At 42.8% G+C, this 19,381-nt stretch overlaps 1 protein-coding gene across 22 annotated transcripts in view; it reads right to left on the reverse strand.

Annotated features, from left to right (window-relative positions):
- Nucleotides 1–19,381, reverse strand: part of FHIT (fragile histidine triad diadenosine triphosphatase) — a 1,053,300-nt gene that overhangs the window by 824,866 nt on the left and 209,053 nt on the right. For 2 of the 22 annotated variants that reach the window (XM_037904135.2, XM_037904139.2), the window contains one exon: nucleotides 8,142–8,253. The exons of the other annotated variants lie outside the window; for them this stretch is intronic. The gene's annotated coding sequence lies outside the window, so the exon portion shown is untranslated. The remainder of the gene's footprint in view (nucleotides 1–8,141; nucleotides 8,254–19,381) is intronic. 22 annotated transcript variants of the gene reach the window in all.

Genomic DNA, 19,381 nt, shown 5'->3' on the forward strand with positions numbered 1-19,381 from the left:
GTGGCACGTGACTCCCGCATTTGGAGAGGCTAGGTGCCAGCGCCGGAAGCTCCCCTGCTCCGCCCCGAGGCCTGCCCTGCTCGGCCTCCTCTCCCACGGCCTTGCCCTTGCTCCACCCCAGGCTCTGCCCACGCTCCACCCATGCTCTGCCCGAGGCCCGCCACTCGCGCCTCTTTGCCCCTTCCTCCGAGAGCTCTCCTGCCCACTGCTCGCACCTCTTTGCACCCTCCCCTGAGCTCCTCCCCCCGCCCACTGCTCTTTGTGCTCTCCCCTGAGCCCTGGGGATTGTAGGAGAGGGAGTGAGGGCAGGGCCTTGGCGGGGGGAAGAGGCAGAGTGCGGATAGGAAGAGCAGCAGGGCCACAAGGGAAGAGGATGAGTCGGAGTGGGGCCTCAGTGGGGAGCACGGGCGGGACCATGGATCAGGTGCCCTTTCGACCCTGGCGCTCCAAAGGCAGGCTAGCATGCCTCCAAAGGGAGGTGTGTCGTGTCCTATGTGGGGAGACTTAGGCTCCCCTGGCCTCTTATGCCCGCTGCCCACGGCTTGAGAGAGAGCAGAGACAGAGCTCCTTTGGTCACAAGACCTGCTAGAAAGACAAGTCTGGATTTCTGAGCAAGGAAACTGCCTGCTGCTGTTTGTTCCAATTGTGCTCAGGGAAATGGGACGTTGTGTGAGTTCTTTATAAATAAACAGAACTGCCCCAAACAATGTATCTCACTCACATCATCAGATTCTCCTCCTAATGGAAACAAGTTGCAAAACCCCAAATACTGGATAACCACTTGGCCAAGGAGCAAGAGTATCTAGGCACTGCCTCTACAAAGCAACTTTTGAAAAGTTAACAGCTTTTGTTTTAAAAACATCACAACACACTATCCATGTTGTGTACTCTCAAGATTTTGTCAGGTCTCACAATGTTTGATTGTTTTTCTTAAAGCCCCAACTTCCAAAATCCTCTGATTGGATGGGAATCTCTGCTTTTGTTTTTCAAAGAAGAGCATTTAGCTCTCGTGGTTGTGGAGAAAAGCTTGAAAATGTGACCCAAGTGAAACCCAAGAGTTCCAAAAGTAAAAAAGCCAATAAAAAGACCCCTCCAAGTTATGTGTGTGTGTGTGTGTGTGTGTGTGTGTGTGTGTGTGTGTGTGTGTGTGTGTGTGTTTAAGATCTCATGATGTTTGAGCCAATCTCAATGTTTGCCGGGCCTGACTCATGATTTCTGAACACTTGGGGCAGGCAGTACGTAGTGTAAAATAATATGTTAAATCATCTTGAGACATGTAGTGAAAAAGGGCTTCAAAATTTATGTTCCAGAGACACAAACCAAATCCTTCAACAGTCAGCAATGTGATTCATAGTGCTTGAGAATATGAAGTCTTTCATGAAAAATACTAAACATAGTTTACCAGCAAAGCTTTGGTTTAAAAAAAAGTACATTTCATATGTTGCTTCATACCAAGTCTTTATTAAACTCCATAATTTCAAAGGTTGGAATATTGTGTTGTTCTGTTTTCCCGGGAGTTGTTCATATTTGCATATTTTTTACACATTCTGTGAAATTAATATAGACTTTTGTGTCTTGTACGTAGGTAATAAAACTTGCATTTTTACCTTTCACAGATATGAGTAATATAGATCGAACACCCAGAGGGACTTTACAATGCATACTGGAGCTTTATTCTTTGCATGTTTAATTTTTTTTCCACACTAACACATTAAATAAAGATTAATAAACCTTTACAGGGCACAGCAGCCTTTCAAATTACAAAATCCATGTTGATGAAGCCATGCCCCATACAAATGACCTAAGTTCTGTAATATATAATGAAAATTCTACTTTCTTACTGCTTTTCAAATCAAACAATGCCCTGCAGCATTTCACATTTAGAAAAAGTTTTAAAACCCTTTAGCACCTATTTAAAAACAGGTCCTAAAAGCCACATTAAAAAAAAAGTCACTTTAAAAAGTTATTTTAAATGTTTGTTCATTTTAAGAATTGTCCCAAACTTGACATTCTTCAAACAGAATCTACTACCAAGGGAACCAGTGAAACAAATATTGGTGTAGAAGTATCAGGGTTTATGTCAGCACTGCCCAGATGCTGGAGCAGGGACCAAATGCCCTTCAAAGCATCTTCAGATTTCCAGCAACCATACCCATGCAATTGCTCCGAAATTCCAGGCAGCTTTTCTCCTTTGAGAGGCTCGTGCATCGCCTTGTCCTCAGAAGGGGAAATTTGTGCTTTATTAAAAAAACAAACAACAACAGCTTGAAGCTTGTTCTGGATTTTTTTCAGAGGCCTGGTTTGATGGAAAATGTGTTAAAATGTGTATTGCTAAACACTGTCCTCTGGATGACTATGGGCTAGATAGTAGCACAACGCACTGCGAACAAAGCCAATCCTAGCATTCGGCTGCTGAATGAGAGAGGCACCAGTCTAGAACTTCTGCTGACCTAGGGAATCTAACCCTAAGTTCTCCCTCTGCCCTGCTGCAACTGTTCTGTGGAAATTGAATTACATGGCTGTAAATATAGCTCCAAGCACTTGTTCAATTGTGTAGCTTCCAGAGGTCATTATGGCCGACTGCCCCTTCGCCCCAAAGCCCTCGACTTCAAAGCCCCACACGACTCAGGCTATTCTTCCATATTATTCAGCATCTACATGAAGCCATTGGTGGAGACAGTGCGAAAATACAGTTGGATGTGCCAGCGTTACAGAGATGGTGTGCTGTTCCAATCTCCTTTACATCAAATGTAAAGAGCATCATCTCCAAACTGTCTCCATGTTTAGCCTAGCATGGGGGTAAAATGCAGCTGGCTCAAGTTGAATCCAGAAGGCAGACGTGTTTTAGAGAATGTACATCCTTTATAACGTCCCCCTCATTCAAGGGCATATCCTCATAGATTGTCAAGGAGACCCACAGCGTTGAGGTCCTTTTGGAGATCTCTTTGCAGTTAGATTTCCAAACTGGGATCTCTTGGAATCAGCATGAGCTACTGAGAAATTGTTTCTCCCACCATGACCTCCCGTGACAGCTATTTTCCACCAGAATACAGAAACTGTCAACCCACAGGGAGAGGCTTGTGAGTGCAAATGGTAGCACTTCTGCAGGACTCAGAGACTACCAGAACTCTCTCCCACAGGAGAGAAGAACGCGCGCAGCCTTCACAGTCATAGCTGGTCCTAGCACAGAAGGAGGTAGACACAGACACAGAGGGAGCTGACAATAATACAAATCCAGCTGTCTGCTGTGCTTGCTTTATTGTTCAGGCAGCAAAAGTGAAACTAACACGAAAGTGAGGCTTTGCGCTGAGGAGAGGGGACTGCTCAAACATTTAAAGGGACAGGACATCACATTCCTCCACCTTACTTTATAAACCTTTCCAAACACATATAAATTATGGTTTACATGACTACTATGATATATAATATAACCTAACTAAAAGTTGTGGGTAGGCTACCATAGACTCTTAAATTGCAAGGGATTATTCTGCCCTGGGTTTGTAAATTCAGGCACTGTGACAGAATATACCCTTGTATTTACACCCTACATACTACTGTAATAATCTTTGTCCAAAGCATACCCTGTAAAGTATCATTTGAAAATTCATAATTTGCTGATCACTAGTATCATGGCGAAATGCACATAGCAGCATTATATTTATAAGATATAAACACAAGCTGAAATCATGACTGAAGTGTGTTTTCTAGATAACTCTGGGGAGTGGCCAAACCAGTTCCTCAGAGACAAAGGGCAAGATGGCACCTCAGCCAGGTGTAAACAAGGCTGATGGACCATTACCTGCTCAGTGGCTATTCTCTGGTAAGAAACGGGGCAGGGGGAAAAAATCTACATCTTAACAAAGAAACAGCGTGGAGTTTCCTTCTGCTCAGACTGTCTGTCGCCTTGTTTCTACTTGGAAATGCTTCTAAGAAGGGGGGCAGGACTATAAAAAGAAGGGGCAGATACCCCAATACACCCATCTCTCTCTCCCTGCCCATCACATTCACGGCACCTGATGAGACAAAGGAAACAGACATTGGACTGTGGGAGAGGGGACTTGATCTAAAGAAGTTAGTCAGTAAGATGGCCAAAAGCATGTGGTGAGAAAACTTTGCTTTGAATCTAATATAGTTTATTAAATTAGGCACCAATAAGTGTTTTATCTTTATTTATCTTGTAACCTTTTCTGATTTTTACGCCTCATTACTTGTACTCACTTAAAAGCTCTTTGTAGTTAATGAATTTGTTTTACTCTTCTACATAATCCAGGGTCTTCAAGTTGAAGTATCTGGGTATCTCCATCTGGGTAACAAGTTGTGTGCATATTATTCCCTTAAAGGAATAATGGCCATACCATATTTGTACTGTCCAGCAGAGGGCTGAAAAATACAGGATATACTGTTCTGGGGGAAGATCTGGGACTGTGAGTGTGTTGGGGTCATCCTATGGTAATTTTTAAGGCTAGTAAATGCCAAGGTCTGGCTGGCTGGCTACAGCCCACACACATCTGGGAGAGACTTGCATGATGGAGGCTGTCTGTGGGCAGTCCAGATTGGAGGCTACATCAGCAAGGCATTGTAAAGGGTACCCTGGGCTACAAGGCAGGGGTGACACAGCTACTCATGAGTTTAGAGAGTACCCTGGTATATCACACGTGCACAACCAGTTTTTGCACTCTCTTTGGATAATGGGGTGATGGTGGCCTAGCAGTGTCCTGAACAACAGGAACATTCGGTGGTGAGGAATCAACTGGATCTGGTACCAAAGTTTTTCCCAACAAGTCATCAAAATTAGGACTTGTAACAGAAGGAGGTTTGATCAGCAGAACATAAAGTCCTACTGGAACATCCCTAGACTCTGGTTACTTGTCAAGGCTGCAAAGATCCATATATCATTTCCATAAAATATTTGTCAGATAGTTTTACCAGGAACAAAACAGGTCCCATACATTTTACAAGTTGTCCAGGTACCCATTTCATTCCACCACCATAGTTGTGAGTCCACATTAAGTCTCCAACTTGAAAAGAATGATGAGTCTCTTGTTGATCAATTTGCATAGCTTGGGATTTGGCTACATGGGACTCAATATCAGGAAGTAGCAGGTCCCAACAGGTACACAAATATCACTTAAGAAAAGAGTTGTAGGTGACTCCTTGATAGTAGCATGTGGTGTGTTCCTGGAGACAAGAAAGAAATTGTCCAATTTCTGCTGATGACCCAAGCCAGACTTGTTAGCTTTTAAGGCATGCTTAAGTGTTTGTACAAAGTATTCCACTCGTCCATTGCAGGATATTATGGAGCAGAGTGTATGTGTTGAATTCCATTTGAAGCTAGGAACCTCCGAAATTCTTCAGAACAGAACAGAGGCCCACTGTCATTTGCCAACTGTAATGGTAAACCAAATTGGCTAAACAAGGTACGAAGATGTCCAATGGTCTTGGTAGCTGTAGAAGAAGTCATTCTGAAAACTTCTGGCCATTTTGAATGGGCATTGATTGTGATCAAAAATATAATTTTCTAAAGGCCCAGCAAAGTCCATGTGAATATGAGGCTATGTCCACACACAGTACAGCCCTCTACCTTCCTCTCAAGGTCTTTTTTCTTCCTCAGCTATCAGACATGACTCCAGGCTATGGCCTTCATCCATACCATAGCAACCCAGCTTCAAGAAGAGCTTCCAAAACCTAAGATTGAAGTGATTTCAGAATGATCACTCGCATTCCCCAACACTGCCTGAAAAAGTTGCCATTTCTCTGCTTTCCTGTTGGACATCACGCCTTTGGACGTCTTTTGTTCCACAGGGAAACTCTTTTTTGTTACTGGTTTCAGAGTAGCAGCCACGTTAGTCTGTATCTGCAAAAAGAACAGGAGGACTTGTGGCACCTTGGAGACTAACCAATTTATTAGAGCATCAGCTTTCGTGGGCTACAGCTCACTGCATCGGAGGCATCTAAGGTGCCACAAGTACTCCTGTTTTTTTGTTATTGTGCATGTTCTGCTTCTTCTGTCCACCCGCATGCCAACACGGCAGAATTCTACCTTTGGCTGTAGTTGGGCTCCCTCTTCTGGCTATAGACCCTCATTGCAAGCTAAGCTGTTTGCCGGCCTGTCTGCTTGCTTGTAGTCAGTCAATATCCCAGCAGCAATAAGCAGCAGTCTGTCACCTTGTGCCTCTAGATGAGCTTTTCCCTCTTTTATAGAATTATTTGCCTACCTTTTCTTCTTCTTCAGGCAGAGGCATCAGTGGACACTCGCCTGACAGAAATCCTGCATCGCCAAATGTTATATTTGGACCGAACAGAGCAGACAGACACAGACAGAGAGCCAGAGGGAGCTGACAAACAGCTGTCTGCTGTACTGGCTTTATTGTTCAGGCAGCAAAACTGAAACTAACTGAAACTTTGCACTGGGAAGGGGAAGTGCTCACATTTAAAGGGACATGATATCCCATTCACCACCAAGTTCCCTTTACAGTGCACATGTACACCCACTACTCAGCAAGGGCTACTAGCCAGTATAGCTGTAGAGTGGGAGCCCTGCTTTCAGCTACCTCTAGGCTACTGGACTGTCCCTTCAGCCCAGGAAGGAATGACCCCTGGTCCAGACAGGCTGGTTTAGGCCCCCTTCTCAGGGCTTCAGCATTATTTTTTTCATATTAAACTAAAATATTACTTCAATCCTCCCTTACCAAGGCTCTGCTACATGGGTCTATCTGATCTCTATAGGTTTCCACTCTACGGGACAGGCCACTTGCCTGAGAACCAGCCCTGGAGTCTTCTACCATAGGCTCCTGCCAGTTCTCTACCCCAAGTAAGCCACTTGCTGGCTTTTATAATCGCCTTATTCCTAGCTGATCAGGCTCAGTTGGGAGGTAGCTGATCTACTACAGGTGAGGCTGGACCCAGTTCTCCTCAGAGGGCGAGCTACCCTGTGACACTTGCTCCAGGGAAGCCCAACTAAAAGCTACAAGTCCTTGTTCTGTCTGAGGAGGGGCAAAGGAAGTAATGACGATCCCTGTTATGATTAATTTCCTCCACCTGCAGGTCAAAAGCTGATGTTTTAATCACTAAGCAAATATAGGTATCAAGACTAATCTCCCCTCAATTTAATCAAGTGTAAGAGTAGCATAATGTTCAAGTAAATGTGTGTATGGCATATTATCCTGAAATAGTCTGTTTTTAACTGGTCTGTTATCTCAGCAGATACCACATGTTACAATGGTCACCGGCAGAGATTGCATCAGAACAGAAATAATCAACTTTCCACATTGGTGGCACTGCAGGGGATGAATGCTCCTTAATTCAGTGAAATGCACAGCATACTAGTGGTGTTGAGGGTAGGAAGGAAGAGAATCAGAAAGGAGAGAGACACAATAAGCCACGAAAAGGAGCCTGAAACAGACAAAAAAGAGTAAACCCCTCTCCCCTGACAATATGGAAAAGGAAATGCCATAGGCGGGGGTCTAACAAGAAACAGAAGGAGACAAACAGGAGGGTACCAATATGTAATAAACAGAACAGGCCACAGACAGAGATAAAAATAAGGCCAGAGTGAGACTAAAATAAAGGCTTCTGGCAGCAAACCAAGAAGCATTAACTAGGACAAAAGAAATATGAAAATTTATCAAATGGGGAGGTGATGTTTGTGTTCATTTTAATTATTACTGTACTGGCTAAAAAGGCAAATCTGTTCATGCCTGGATAAATCAGTGCATGCCTGACTCCACTGATTTGTGTAGCTTGATAATATAATGCCAAACTTGAAAAACATTATCGGGACCTCATCATTTTGATTTTCACGGTCTGATTTTCAAAAACAACATGCATCAGAGATAAAATACTGACTATAAGCACAACAGATAAAATCACATCTCTGAAAAACATGAAGTTATATCCACTATAGATATACATATTGGTTTTATATTATATAATATATATTATGTCTATATAAATATAAAACCAACGTCCGTGTATCTACTTTTCAGATTTAAAGCAAATAGGTAAAGTCTACCAGAGAAGATCAGGAATAACACCACTGAAATCAGTAAAGTTATTGTGTATTTACACTGCTTATGTCACATCAATATGCTTAATGCAATAAAGATTTACTGTAAAAATGCTCTCTGGCAGGGCTCACTCACCCTCGGAACACCCCCTTGCACCAGTGCAGGATGTTGTCGCTATCTTCGGCCCCAGCACCTCTGCTGGCCACCTGCCTCTGCCTTCTGTGGCTCACCCCTCTGGCCAAGTCACCTAAATTCAGACCCATTCCAAGATATCATAAACAAGTCCAAACAACATTCCAACCAAAACTGAAATTTCTCCTTCCCCCTTGGGATACTGAAGTCTTTTCCTCCCTATTTACAAACGGTTTCTCAAGGCTTCCCTTGCTGGAGTCTATGCTGTCCCTGTTGTCTCTGTGCACCATAGCCCTGGGCTTCTCAAAGCCAGAGAGATCTGTCTCCTCTGTCATCTCTCGCCCAACTGAGCCCCTTCAGTCTACTTAGTTCTGCCCGCTCTGGAATTAGCGACTCACCTCCCCAGGTGCAGAGCATGACCAACTGGGTGCGTTCGCTATCCATGCAGCTAATGGTGGGGTAAGGCCTAACACATGCTGTTAAGAGGATCACACTACACAATGGGCACAGGCATTTTCCCTTTCCATAAAATATTTACACATACTATAGACGACATTTAAATTGTCTTTTGACACATGATGGTTGCTCATGAATCTGCCCCACAATGCTGCCTCCCATACATTAGGTCAAGCTAGCTGGTATTCAGAGCTTCCTTTAGAAAAAATTGGCCAGATTCTGGGTAAGTTTACACTGGTATGCCTCCACTGAAGTTCCTCTAGCTACGGATTTACACAGTCCTAACCCTAACATCTGCCTAGCTCATAATCATTAATGGATTTTATCCTCACATAGAACCCATGTGAGGGAAGGAGGCATTATCCTCTTTTTTTAACCGAGGGGAATATGAGGCACAAAGAAATTAAGTGACTTGGCCAAGGTCATACATACAGTCTGTGGCTCACAGACAGAAAGGCACACATAGGTCTCCTGAGTTTCAGGTCCAAGTCCTATCACTAGACCACCCTTCTTCTCCTCCTGATTTTAACTCAGACAAAAATCACAACCATAGGTAAGAAGCCAGAAAATTTCAAGACTCAGCAAGGAGAGTCTCAATGAAAATGTTTTACTTCAGCACATGCGGTTGTAGCTGTGTCAGTCCCAGGATATTAGAGACAAGGTGGGTGAGGTCATATCTTTTATTGGACCCACTTCTGGATTTATTGGACTTAGCTCTGTGTGGCTCGAAAGCTTGTCTCTCTCACCACCAGAAGTTGGTCCAATAAAAGACATTACCTCACCTGCCTTGTTTCCCTGTCTTCAGCAAAACAGTGGGCAGGCCTGCCTGCCTGGGTTTTGTAAACAGGAAGATAATTTAGACCATAATACCACTAGGAAAGGGTAGTTCATGTTTCCAGGGCTTTGGAGCTGTGCTCCGGCTCTGCTCCAGCTCCAAGCAAAAACCTGCAGCTCCTCTGCTCTGGAGCTGCTCCGTGCTCCAGCTCCAGGCTCCGCTCCAAAGCCCTGCATGTTTCTCTAATCGAGGTTTTTGAAAACAAATTAGGGACCCTGAGACTCCTTCCTTAGCATTAAGCGCAGTCAATTAACATAAAAAAGGGAGATTGAAGGAACTCTCAATTTCACACTGTATATCCCTAACACGATAGTCTAAATATTAAACTAGTCTTGAGCTAAACACATTATAAAGTTGGACTATTTCAAAGCATCATTGTGAGTGTTTAATATGTACACTGATAATCAGGTCCTGCTGTACTGAAATGTAGAATCCTGAGAGTATTAGAATGGCAGTGTAATAGGAGAAACTAGTTTACAGTCTTTTTCCATACTTGATATTTGTAACAATGCCAAACTCTTCTCTCTCTCTTTTTTGTCTATCTCAGTATGAGGCAATGGTCAGATCTATTTTTAAATGACATCAAGCAGCGGGGAAGGAAATAGACTCTTTATATTGAAAAAAGTCAGTGCAGGTTCTTTACAGCAAAAGCCCTGTACTGTGACCTTTTGTATTTCTACAGCGATACAGCCAACCAGGTCTGACAAAACCAATGTTTGGAATTAGGATTTTGTCTATCAGAGAACCAAACAATTCTGAACTTGTACCTCTAGCCTTACTGTTTAAATCCACCCAAAAGCCCGAAGTGCAAGGACCTCTAACTGTAGTCTGCTATACAACACCACTGCAGTTTCAATCCTGGAGAACTGAAATACTGGATTTATCAAAATTAGTGAGTCTGAACTAAGTCTCTTAGCTAAAGGTCATGGTACCTCCTGTCAGATGTGACTCACAAATGGGACAAAACAATACCTCTTACTGAGGCTTCCCGCCATGTAGCTGGGATTATAGCTAAATAGAGAACTATAGACCTAGCGCAGACACTCATTGACTTCCTCTGACTAGAAAAAAATGGAGTAAGGAGCTGAGGTTTTAGCCCTAAAAGCATGTAGTTAAGCAGTTACATGCTTCACTTGCATGTATTACACACATTTAAAAACACAGAATTTAGAAAAAAAATACAAATAAATCTTTCAAAGAGAGAAAAAGCTCCCTAACTCCAGCACAGCTTTCATTATACCAACCAGGAGTCCGGTGGCACCTTAGAATCATAGAATATCAGGGTTGGAAGGGACCTCAGGAGGTCATCTAGTCCAACCCCCTGCTCAAAGCAGGACCAATCCCCAATTTTTGCCCCAGATCCCAAATGGCCCCCTCAAGGATTGAACTCACAACCCTGGGTTTAGCAGGCCAATGCTCAAACCACTGAGCTATCCCTCCCCCACATACAAACAACCATTAGCTATGGTGAAACCTTAAAGACTAACAGATTTATTAGGGCATTTATTCATTCATTATACCCTTAATCCTCCCCTCCATGGAAAGTATCTAGCAGAGAATCCCAAAGATTATCAAAATGGAAGGATTAAAGTTTGTGCAGTCTAAAGACAGAAAGTGACACAGAGAGGCTACATTATATTTTTAACAGAGCTGGCTGGAAAAGTGTGCAGTTCTATAGGCCCATAAAATAATCACCTTAGATTTCTACAAGAAATCTGGGCAAAAATTACATTAAATTGAGAGTAGTAGGGGGGCCTGGCCTCGCATTGAAAACTGAATGGTGGAAAAGGCTAGGAATGTTATTGTGACATTGAGAAAACTCTACCAAGCTCTCTCCAGCAATCCACTCTGGGTGCCTGGCCTGACACATCAAAAGTGATCCCATTCCTACAACTCCAGTTCCAACTCCAGTTCCGGGACACCGCACAGGTACTCCCCTCTCCCTCCAGAGGGCATGAGACAACTTCATGGACACTACCATGGCTCAAGTACTTGCCTACTCATACAGTGTAAGGTTGTCCCTGATTTAGTTGAGACAGTTGATGGATCGCTGCTTGCCTCTAGCCCCAACAGTCAGGAAACTACAGTTTTGGCGGTGATGGGTGGGGAGTGCTACAAGCTCCTCCAATTTAGTCTGATTCAGTCCCCATAGTACCCTTTGAAACTCAGAATCCTCTTGTTGGGATCCACATATCTCCTTGCATCAGCACACCATGACATTTAATTCTAAATTTTGCCAGGACACCTGCTTCTTGACTTCTACGCTCAAGACTCTAGAAATTCATGTTGGATGCCTTGCCCAGGCAAGGCAGGGAGAGATGCTCAGGTAACAGAGCAGACCTCCTTGCTACTGGGGCCAAGCATCACACCCCCTGCAAAAAATCAAGAGTTTTCAGATGTATTCGTAAAATGACATGCAGGGAATATGACTGTCTGATCGATTTCTAGCCGGGGCTAGATTCCATTTAGCCAAATATTTTCCATGTCAAAACCTGAATTAGCCACCCTTATGGACTACATCCATGAGAATGTGGAGAAAGTTTTCATCCAGTGTTCCACATTCCTGGCGGGGCCCCGTCCTTTTTGTAAAAGATAAAGATGACTTAGTCCAGACTCTGTGTGGACCACCACATTATAAACAAAATCACAGTGCAAAATCGATACCCTCTGCCTCTGATCCCAGAGCACCTGGTTTAGGTAAGAATAGCCCAGTTATTGAAGTTAGACCCTAGAAGGGCATACAACCTAGTCAGAGTCCAGTCAGGGGATGAATGGAAAACTACTTTTTGCACTCGGCATGGTCACTTTGAATAGCTGGTGATGCCTTCTGGACTTACTAATGCTCCTGCAACCTTTCACCATCTAGTTAATGATGTCTTATGAAATATGCTGGACCACTATGTGGTTGTCTACTTCGGTGACATCCTAATTTACTCTGAAAACCAGCCTATGCAAACGATCATTATGCAAAGTCCTAGAAAAAGTCCACCAATATGGGCTGTATGCTAAGCTGGAGAAATGCATCTTCAGTCAGCCATTGTGGAATTCTTAGGGTACATTCTGTCCACTCAAGGGAGTTCCCTCGGATCTCCAGAAGGAGGAAGCAATTAGTGATTAGGCAACACCACAAAGCATTTGAGAAATACAGTGCTTCATTACGTTTGTGAATTTCTATAGACTCTTTACACAGGATTACTCCTGAATCCTCGCCCCTATAACGTACTGGGATGTGAAAACCCATCGAGTTCTCTTTCATGTCAGAAGCCTAAGAAGTCTTCAGTCATCTGAAGGCAGTGTTCACCTTCACACCGATCCTCACATGTCCCAACCCAAGTCAGGTTGATCCTGGGAAACTGATGCTTCCCGTGTCACCAATGGGGTGGTGCTGTCCCAGAAACAGGGCTTCAACTAAGAAGTTCATCCCTATGTGTACTACTCCCACAAGTGCACTCCTGCCGAATGCAATTAGAACATTTCAGACATGAAGCTACTTGCCATTAAAGCAGCTTTTCAGACCTGAGGGCATTATCTAGAAGGAATCAGACACACAGTTCTGGTGCTCACTGATCACAAAGATTTAGAATAGCTGTGCTCTGCTATAGACCTAACTAAAAACAGTTATGCTGGGCTCTCTTTTTCTCTAGATTTGATTTTACTATCACCTATCGCCCTGGCTCCCGCAGTGGTAAGGCACACACTGTGTCCCGCAAAGGGGAATATGCCAACTATTTTAAGGGATATGAAGAAGAGCCTCCCTGCATCCTGAAATCATATCACTTCCTTGGAGGATCATCACTGTCTGATTTGTTCACAACCATAAGTTCCACCCTATCAAATGACCCCTTCACCCACACACTCCAAACTTCCAAAACCAAACCCCAGGATAAGTTCACACAATAGGATGGACTCCTCCTTGTTCATGGGCATACCTACATCCTTGAGGGATGCCCCTGTTTGGAGGTCCTGTACATTTGCCATGATGTCTCTTGGGCTGGACACTTCAGCCAGGCAAAGACCACATGCTACATCATTCCTTCTGGCAGCCAAAACTGTGGTCCAACATTCAGGCCTATGTCAGGTCTTGCAACACGTGCTGCTGTACTAAAGTTCCCCAAATTAAACCTTTTGGGATGTTAATACCTCTTGAGACCCCCCTGAAGGATCTGGGCTAACATTGCAATGGACTTCATTGTTGAACTACCAAAATCTGAGGGATGCCATACCCATACCATACTGACAGTAGTGGATCAGCTAACAAAGATGGCACATTTCCTGTGCATATCTTCCCATCATCAATGATACTGCTTGTCTCCTCTTCACATACGTTCCGTATCCACAGCCTCCCAGACTACGTCTCCTCAGACTGGGGTTCCCAGTTCATATCTCGGTTTTGGTGGGCTGTGTTCTTCCTCTTACAGGTGTGTCTCCATGCATCAACCACCTACCATCCACAAACTGACGGCCAATCAGAACGAGTGAACCAGGTATTGGAGCAATGCTTCACCAACTACCACAGAAATGACTGGGCCTTATTGTTTGAGCCTACTTTTTGCAAATTATGGCTTCACCTCCCATTGTCACCCCTTGATACCCAGAACACCCAGTCCCCACAGACTCAAACCTGGTTTGTCAAATCCATCAGACATGGGAAGAGTTCCAACAAAACTTAGATGTGGCTAAGACGGCACACAAACATCATGTTGACTGTCATTGGCAGGAGGGTTCTACATTTCCAGTAGGACAAATGGTATGGCTGTTGGCAAAGCACCTCAAGACAGGCAGATCCGTATGTAGACCACCAATACCTAGGACCATACCAGATTTTCAGGCAAATCAACCCAGTACCCTTTGAACTTCAACTTTCCCACTATCTCAAGGTGCATGCTGTATTCCAGGTCTCCCTCATTAAATCCTTTTTCTGACTATCCCTTTCCCAAATGAAAACAAACTCCTCGTTTGCCAGTCCAAGACCAAGGCCAAAAATAATATCTTATCCATAATATCCTGGACTCCCATATATGAAGAGAGAAGATATAGTACCTCACTGACTGGGAAGAGTACATGCTGGAAGAATGGTCCTAGCAACCAGCCCATTATGTGCACACTCCAGAAAAGGTTAGATCCTTCCACAGAGCTCATCTGGACAAGTCAGGTCCTTTGGTGCCCCAAGGTCACCCCAAGGGAAATGGGTTGGTATCAGGACCCTGGTATTAAAGCCAGGCCTGCTAGGTCTTTATGTGGCTACCTTAGCTGCCGTGCCACAGTGATACACTGAACTAGTGGCTCTGACCAACAGCCTTGGTACTAAAGGTCTATGGGTCCCTGATTGGATGGACAGGCAGCACTCTTATTGAATACCTGGACTATATAAAGGCCCCAACAGGAAGAGGAAGGTGTCTGAGCAACAGACCAGTGCCTGGTATTTAAAATTAAAATTTTTATAAATAGTGCTTGTTTTATATTTTAAACTAACAGATTTATTAAACAAAGGTAGTATTATCTGTAGTTAGTGAACTGAACTGACATGGTCTTCAAAATTTTAGAACTAGTAGATCTCATCCTCTCCCACTTCACTTTTATTCTTAGATTGGAAGAGGAAAACAAGATTTCCTGCTTTTTTCAACATCCAATCAGTTTTTCAACTTTCAACAAACTAGTCATTGATCTGAACTAAACAAACTGAAATGAAGAAAATATTCTCTCTGTTCCTGCAGAAAAGGCTACTGCTGTCAAAAGGACTTCAACAAACTCTGGCTCCAGGTGCTTAGTCAGTGATTTCCCCCAGTTCAGTGGTTTGAGTTTCTTTAAAACTTTAACAAACTTATATTGCTTGAATTTTTTTTTAATTTAATTTAAATGATTTTAATACATTATGGTAAATTTAGGCTTTAAAACAGGTTGCCATAATTTTGAATTTAATTTTAAATAGGTTAATTTTTAAAAGAAAAATAAAGTAAATTAAAATTTAAAAAATCAAATTTAAGTTAAAAAATCAGATTTTTTTAAATTATAAAAATCATCTATCTACTTTACCAAAAACACTATCTTTCATGCCTGAAAAGTCAAGATTCTCCTTATCCATTACAAATACACAGAAAACATTTAGTTCTTCCACTGTTTATTTTTCAACAAGTTGCATTTTCAAGGCACCTAAAGTGCAGGAAAGATGCTCTTTATTGTTTTATTATTTATTAACAGTATTGCAGCCTAGATGCCGCAGCCCCATTGCACTAGGTGCTATATGCGAACATAACAAAGGGGAGGTTCTGCCCCAAGGAGCTTACAATATAAATAGTTGTAGAATAAATTGAAATTGTGCCTTAATAAGATGCCTTAATTGATGGCCCTACTGTTCCTCTTAATTTTCTGTCCTCCAACGTGTTTGAAGACTCTCTTGCTCTCTGCCCCACCATTTTTATTGAGTTTGATTGCATTTCTACCCCTTCTTAGGCAGCTACCTTTACGTTGTAATCAGCCTTCCATGGAAGTTCTATTGATTGAGGCTGGCCAAGAGATGCACTGAATCAGTACATCCCCCAACCATTCTGGCCATTGCACTTCCCTGGTCAGATGAGGCACTTGCCCACTGTGGGCACCTAGTGGAATGGAGGTGAAGTGCCTCCCACCAACACAACCTCCCTGTGGATGGACTTTGCACTGCTGGGGGCCCTGCATTCAGGGCTGGAAATAGCACATGCTTTACATTCCCTTTACTCCTTGTTACAAAGCTTTATTAAAGCTCTTCCCCCCCCCCTTATAATTTAATATGCTTGTACTTGCAGTTAACTAAGACAACTTCTCCCTCAACCCACACTGCCTTTAAAGTTTTATGTTTAGTTTTATATAATGGTATTCATTCCCCTGGAGTGAACTTCACCACCTCTTTAAACTTTAGCCATTTAGCTACAGTCCTCCTAACTAATTACAGTGTGCCTTGCTAATTAACTTTGCTGATCTATTTTGTTTAATATGGCCTCATTTTCTCAAGCCACATTGTGAATTTCAGAGTTTAATGCATGCATTTGTATCAAACAGCCTTCCAATGGCTGTCATGTGGAATCCCGGTAAATGGTAATTGCTATTTCCCAAATGATTAATAATAGTTGCTTAATTTACTAATTTCTCTTTATTGGACCAGATTATATCTAAAGTGTTACTCCAACACATACTAATAGGGAAATTCATCTTCTACAAAGTGAACAAAATCCCCTCCCTTTTTATCACTTGATGTTTCACTATCCCCATGGATCTCTGGCTATCACTAAACTATATCATCTCTGGCAATTTAAAATCCCCAGCATGCTGAATGTAAATAGAGTTAGATGGCCCTTTTGGGAAACTTCCACATGTGGATCTCTTTATTTCTGTTATGTTCATGGCATGCACTCAAGTTAGATAAAAACATAAAATACTCTTGTTGGTACAATGCAACATAACACTACTTTAGTCCTTAAAATCCAGAACTTTAATAACACAAAAACAAAAGGGACAAAGCAGGCTGCTCCCTAAAGCAGAGAGCACAACTCACCCACTTTACTGAACGCTGTCTGTCTGCAAACTGACTGCATCTCCCAACAGCACTAAGCAGAACCAGGAAACTGCCACCCACCCCTTAAAGATAGTCCAACAAAGTCCAATAAAGTCCTTGGTACAGCAACTCCTCACTTAATGTCCTAGTTATGTTCTTGAAAAATGCAACTTTAAGCAAAACGATGTTAAGCTAATCCAATTTCCCCATAAGAATTAATGTAAATAGCAGGGATTAGGTTCCAGGGAAATGTTTTTCACCAGACAAAAGGCATTATATACATATACAGTATAAGTTTTAAATAGTTTTAAACAAACTATTTAATACTATAATCACCAACGGTGATTGTGAAGCTTGGCTGAGGCAGGGGCATAGCGAGGTCGGGGCACGGGGGCCTGCCCTGCTCCTCCTGCTGGGCATTCCAGCCAGGAAAGCGGGGTCGGAGCGCGGGAGCTTGCCCCATTCCACCCACCTGCCACTCCTGCCAGGGAGCGGGGTCGGGGCACAGGGATTTGCAAGCCCCGACCCCTAAGAGAGCTGAAGAGGGTAGCTAGGGTCTTGGAAACAGCACAAGACATACAGACCACATGTGGAGAATTCCAGCAGATCCTGTGAGACCTGTAGGGTTCAGGAGTTGAATCCATGGTCTGTTGCATTTTAAATTTTGTGAAGGAGGGATAATTTAGCATCTTCTAAGACGTGTGATGTAATGGCATCACCGAATAGTTTAGCACCACTGGGAATGCATTGTTGTTGTTATTTATTATGTGTATTATGGTGGCAAGTAAGGATCAGAGCTCCACTGTGCTTGGTGCTGGACAGACAAACAACAAAGATGCAAGTCCTGGCCCCACGGAGTTTATCATCAAGTTGTCAGCCAGGACTCTACACATGGACTAAACAGAGAAAAAGGGGTGAGGGAAGATAAAGTGACTAAATGGTGAGAGTTTGGCAGGAAGATGGCAGGTTCAGCTCACCACCTACCTAAATAATCCCAGACATGAGTGACCTGGAGACATCATAGCAGAGGTACGTTTTAAGAGGAACTTGGAAGAGGACGAGGCAGTCAATTTGGGTGGAATTTTTAGAGGGTATTTCCCCAGCTTAGAAGCAGCATGGAAGAAAGTACAGAAATGCTCGAGGAAGAAACAGACAGGAGGACAATTAAAGGGTGACATCACTGACAGTGCAAAATATGGGGTGAATGGCTTGATAAATTAATCAGTCTGCTCGAGAAGGGCTAACCGGCAAAAAGGCCTCACAGGCATAGAAAGGCAAAGCTGGTGTTCGATGTAATGGAGGAGGGGAGCCAATGAAAGAACAAATAGGGGGGTGATGTAGTCAGAATGAAGAGCCAAGAAGATGACTCTAGCAGCATACTTTGAACAGACTTGTTTTGCATTAATGCAATAGTGAAGACTACAGTACAATGGTCAAGGTGCAAGATGATAAGGGTCTAAAGAAAAGCCTTGATATTATCACCCAGGTTCAGAGGGTATTGGAAGTATCCTAGCAGTCTCATCGCAAAGTCAGATTACTCTTAGAACACCTGGGTTTTTGAAGCATTTTTTGCTGCTCTGACAAAAAGGTCTGGAAATCATCTTTTGTGCAACTCCATTAACAAATTGCATCTGAAAGAAAAACAAAGAAGTGAGTGAAAAAGTGTGTGCTTGCAATTATTGTATTGTTATGGTCAATGCACAGTGAAAGTAAGAGAACTGAAGTTTTGAGAAAAGTATAATCTATATTTGTCTAGCTGAGATTTCCTTTGTATCAGCACTTTAAATATCACAGCCAACTGCTGACAATAATTATGTTAATGTTGCTGTGAAAAACAGAATCCCAAAGTAACTGGATTTTCCAGGATCTTTATTTTTATTTACTTTTAACTTTGGTGGCAGGAACTGCAGACACCAAAACATGAGTTTTCTGCCACATTTCCACCATCACAGGACACAGACTATGTCATTTAAACTCATTGCACACAAACCAGGTCAAAGGGACACAAGCAATAGTCCGTCGTGATGTAAGAAAATGCAGTGGTTCTTGAACCTGCCTTGTTTCTCATCCAAAATTGCACCTCATTTATAATGAATGGACTTTGACCACTGAGTGCAGGCGGGTCTAGTAACACCACAAGCCCTTTTTTTTATCACCTTCATAAACTCTGCATTCCTTTTAACTCTTTAAGGTGCAGTATATAATATCTATCTGCACTTACTAATAGAGGTAATTAACTACTGGCAATAGCAACAAAGAGAGATAAAAATCCCTGTGGATGCATTGATAGAACTCACAATTATCATGGAAACTACTGATGCTCAGATCCGAGGATAAAACAAGTAATGAAGTTAGTAGAACACCATCAACTTAAAAATTATGTATTTATTTGGGTGAGGGAGAATTCAATTAACTTTTGTGGCC

The sequence above is a fragment of the Chelonia mydas genome, chromosome 7 (assembly GCF_015237465.2).
Source record: "Chelonia mydas isolate rCheMyd1 chromosome 7, rCheMyd1.pri.v2, whole genome shotgun sequence".
NCBI lineage: Eukaryota > Metazoa > Chordata > Testudines > Cheloniidae > Chelonia > Chelonia mydas.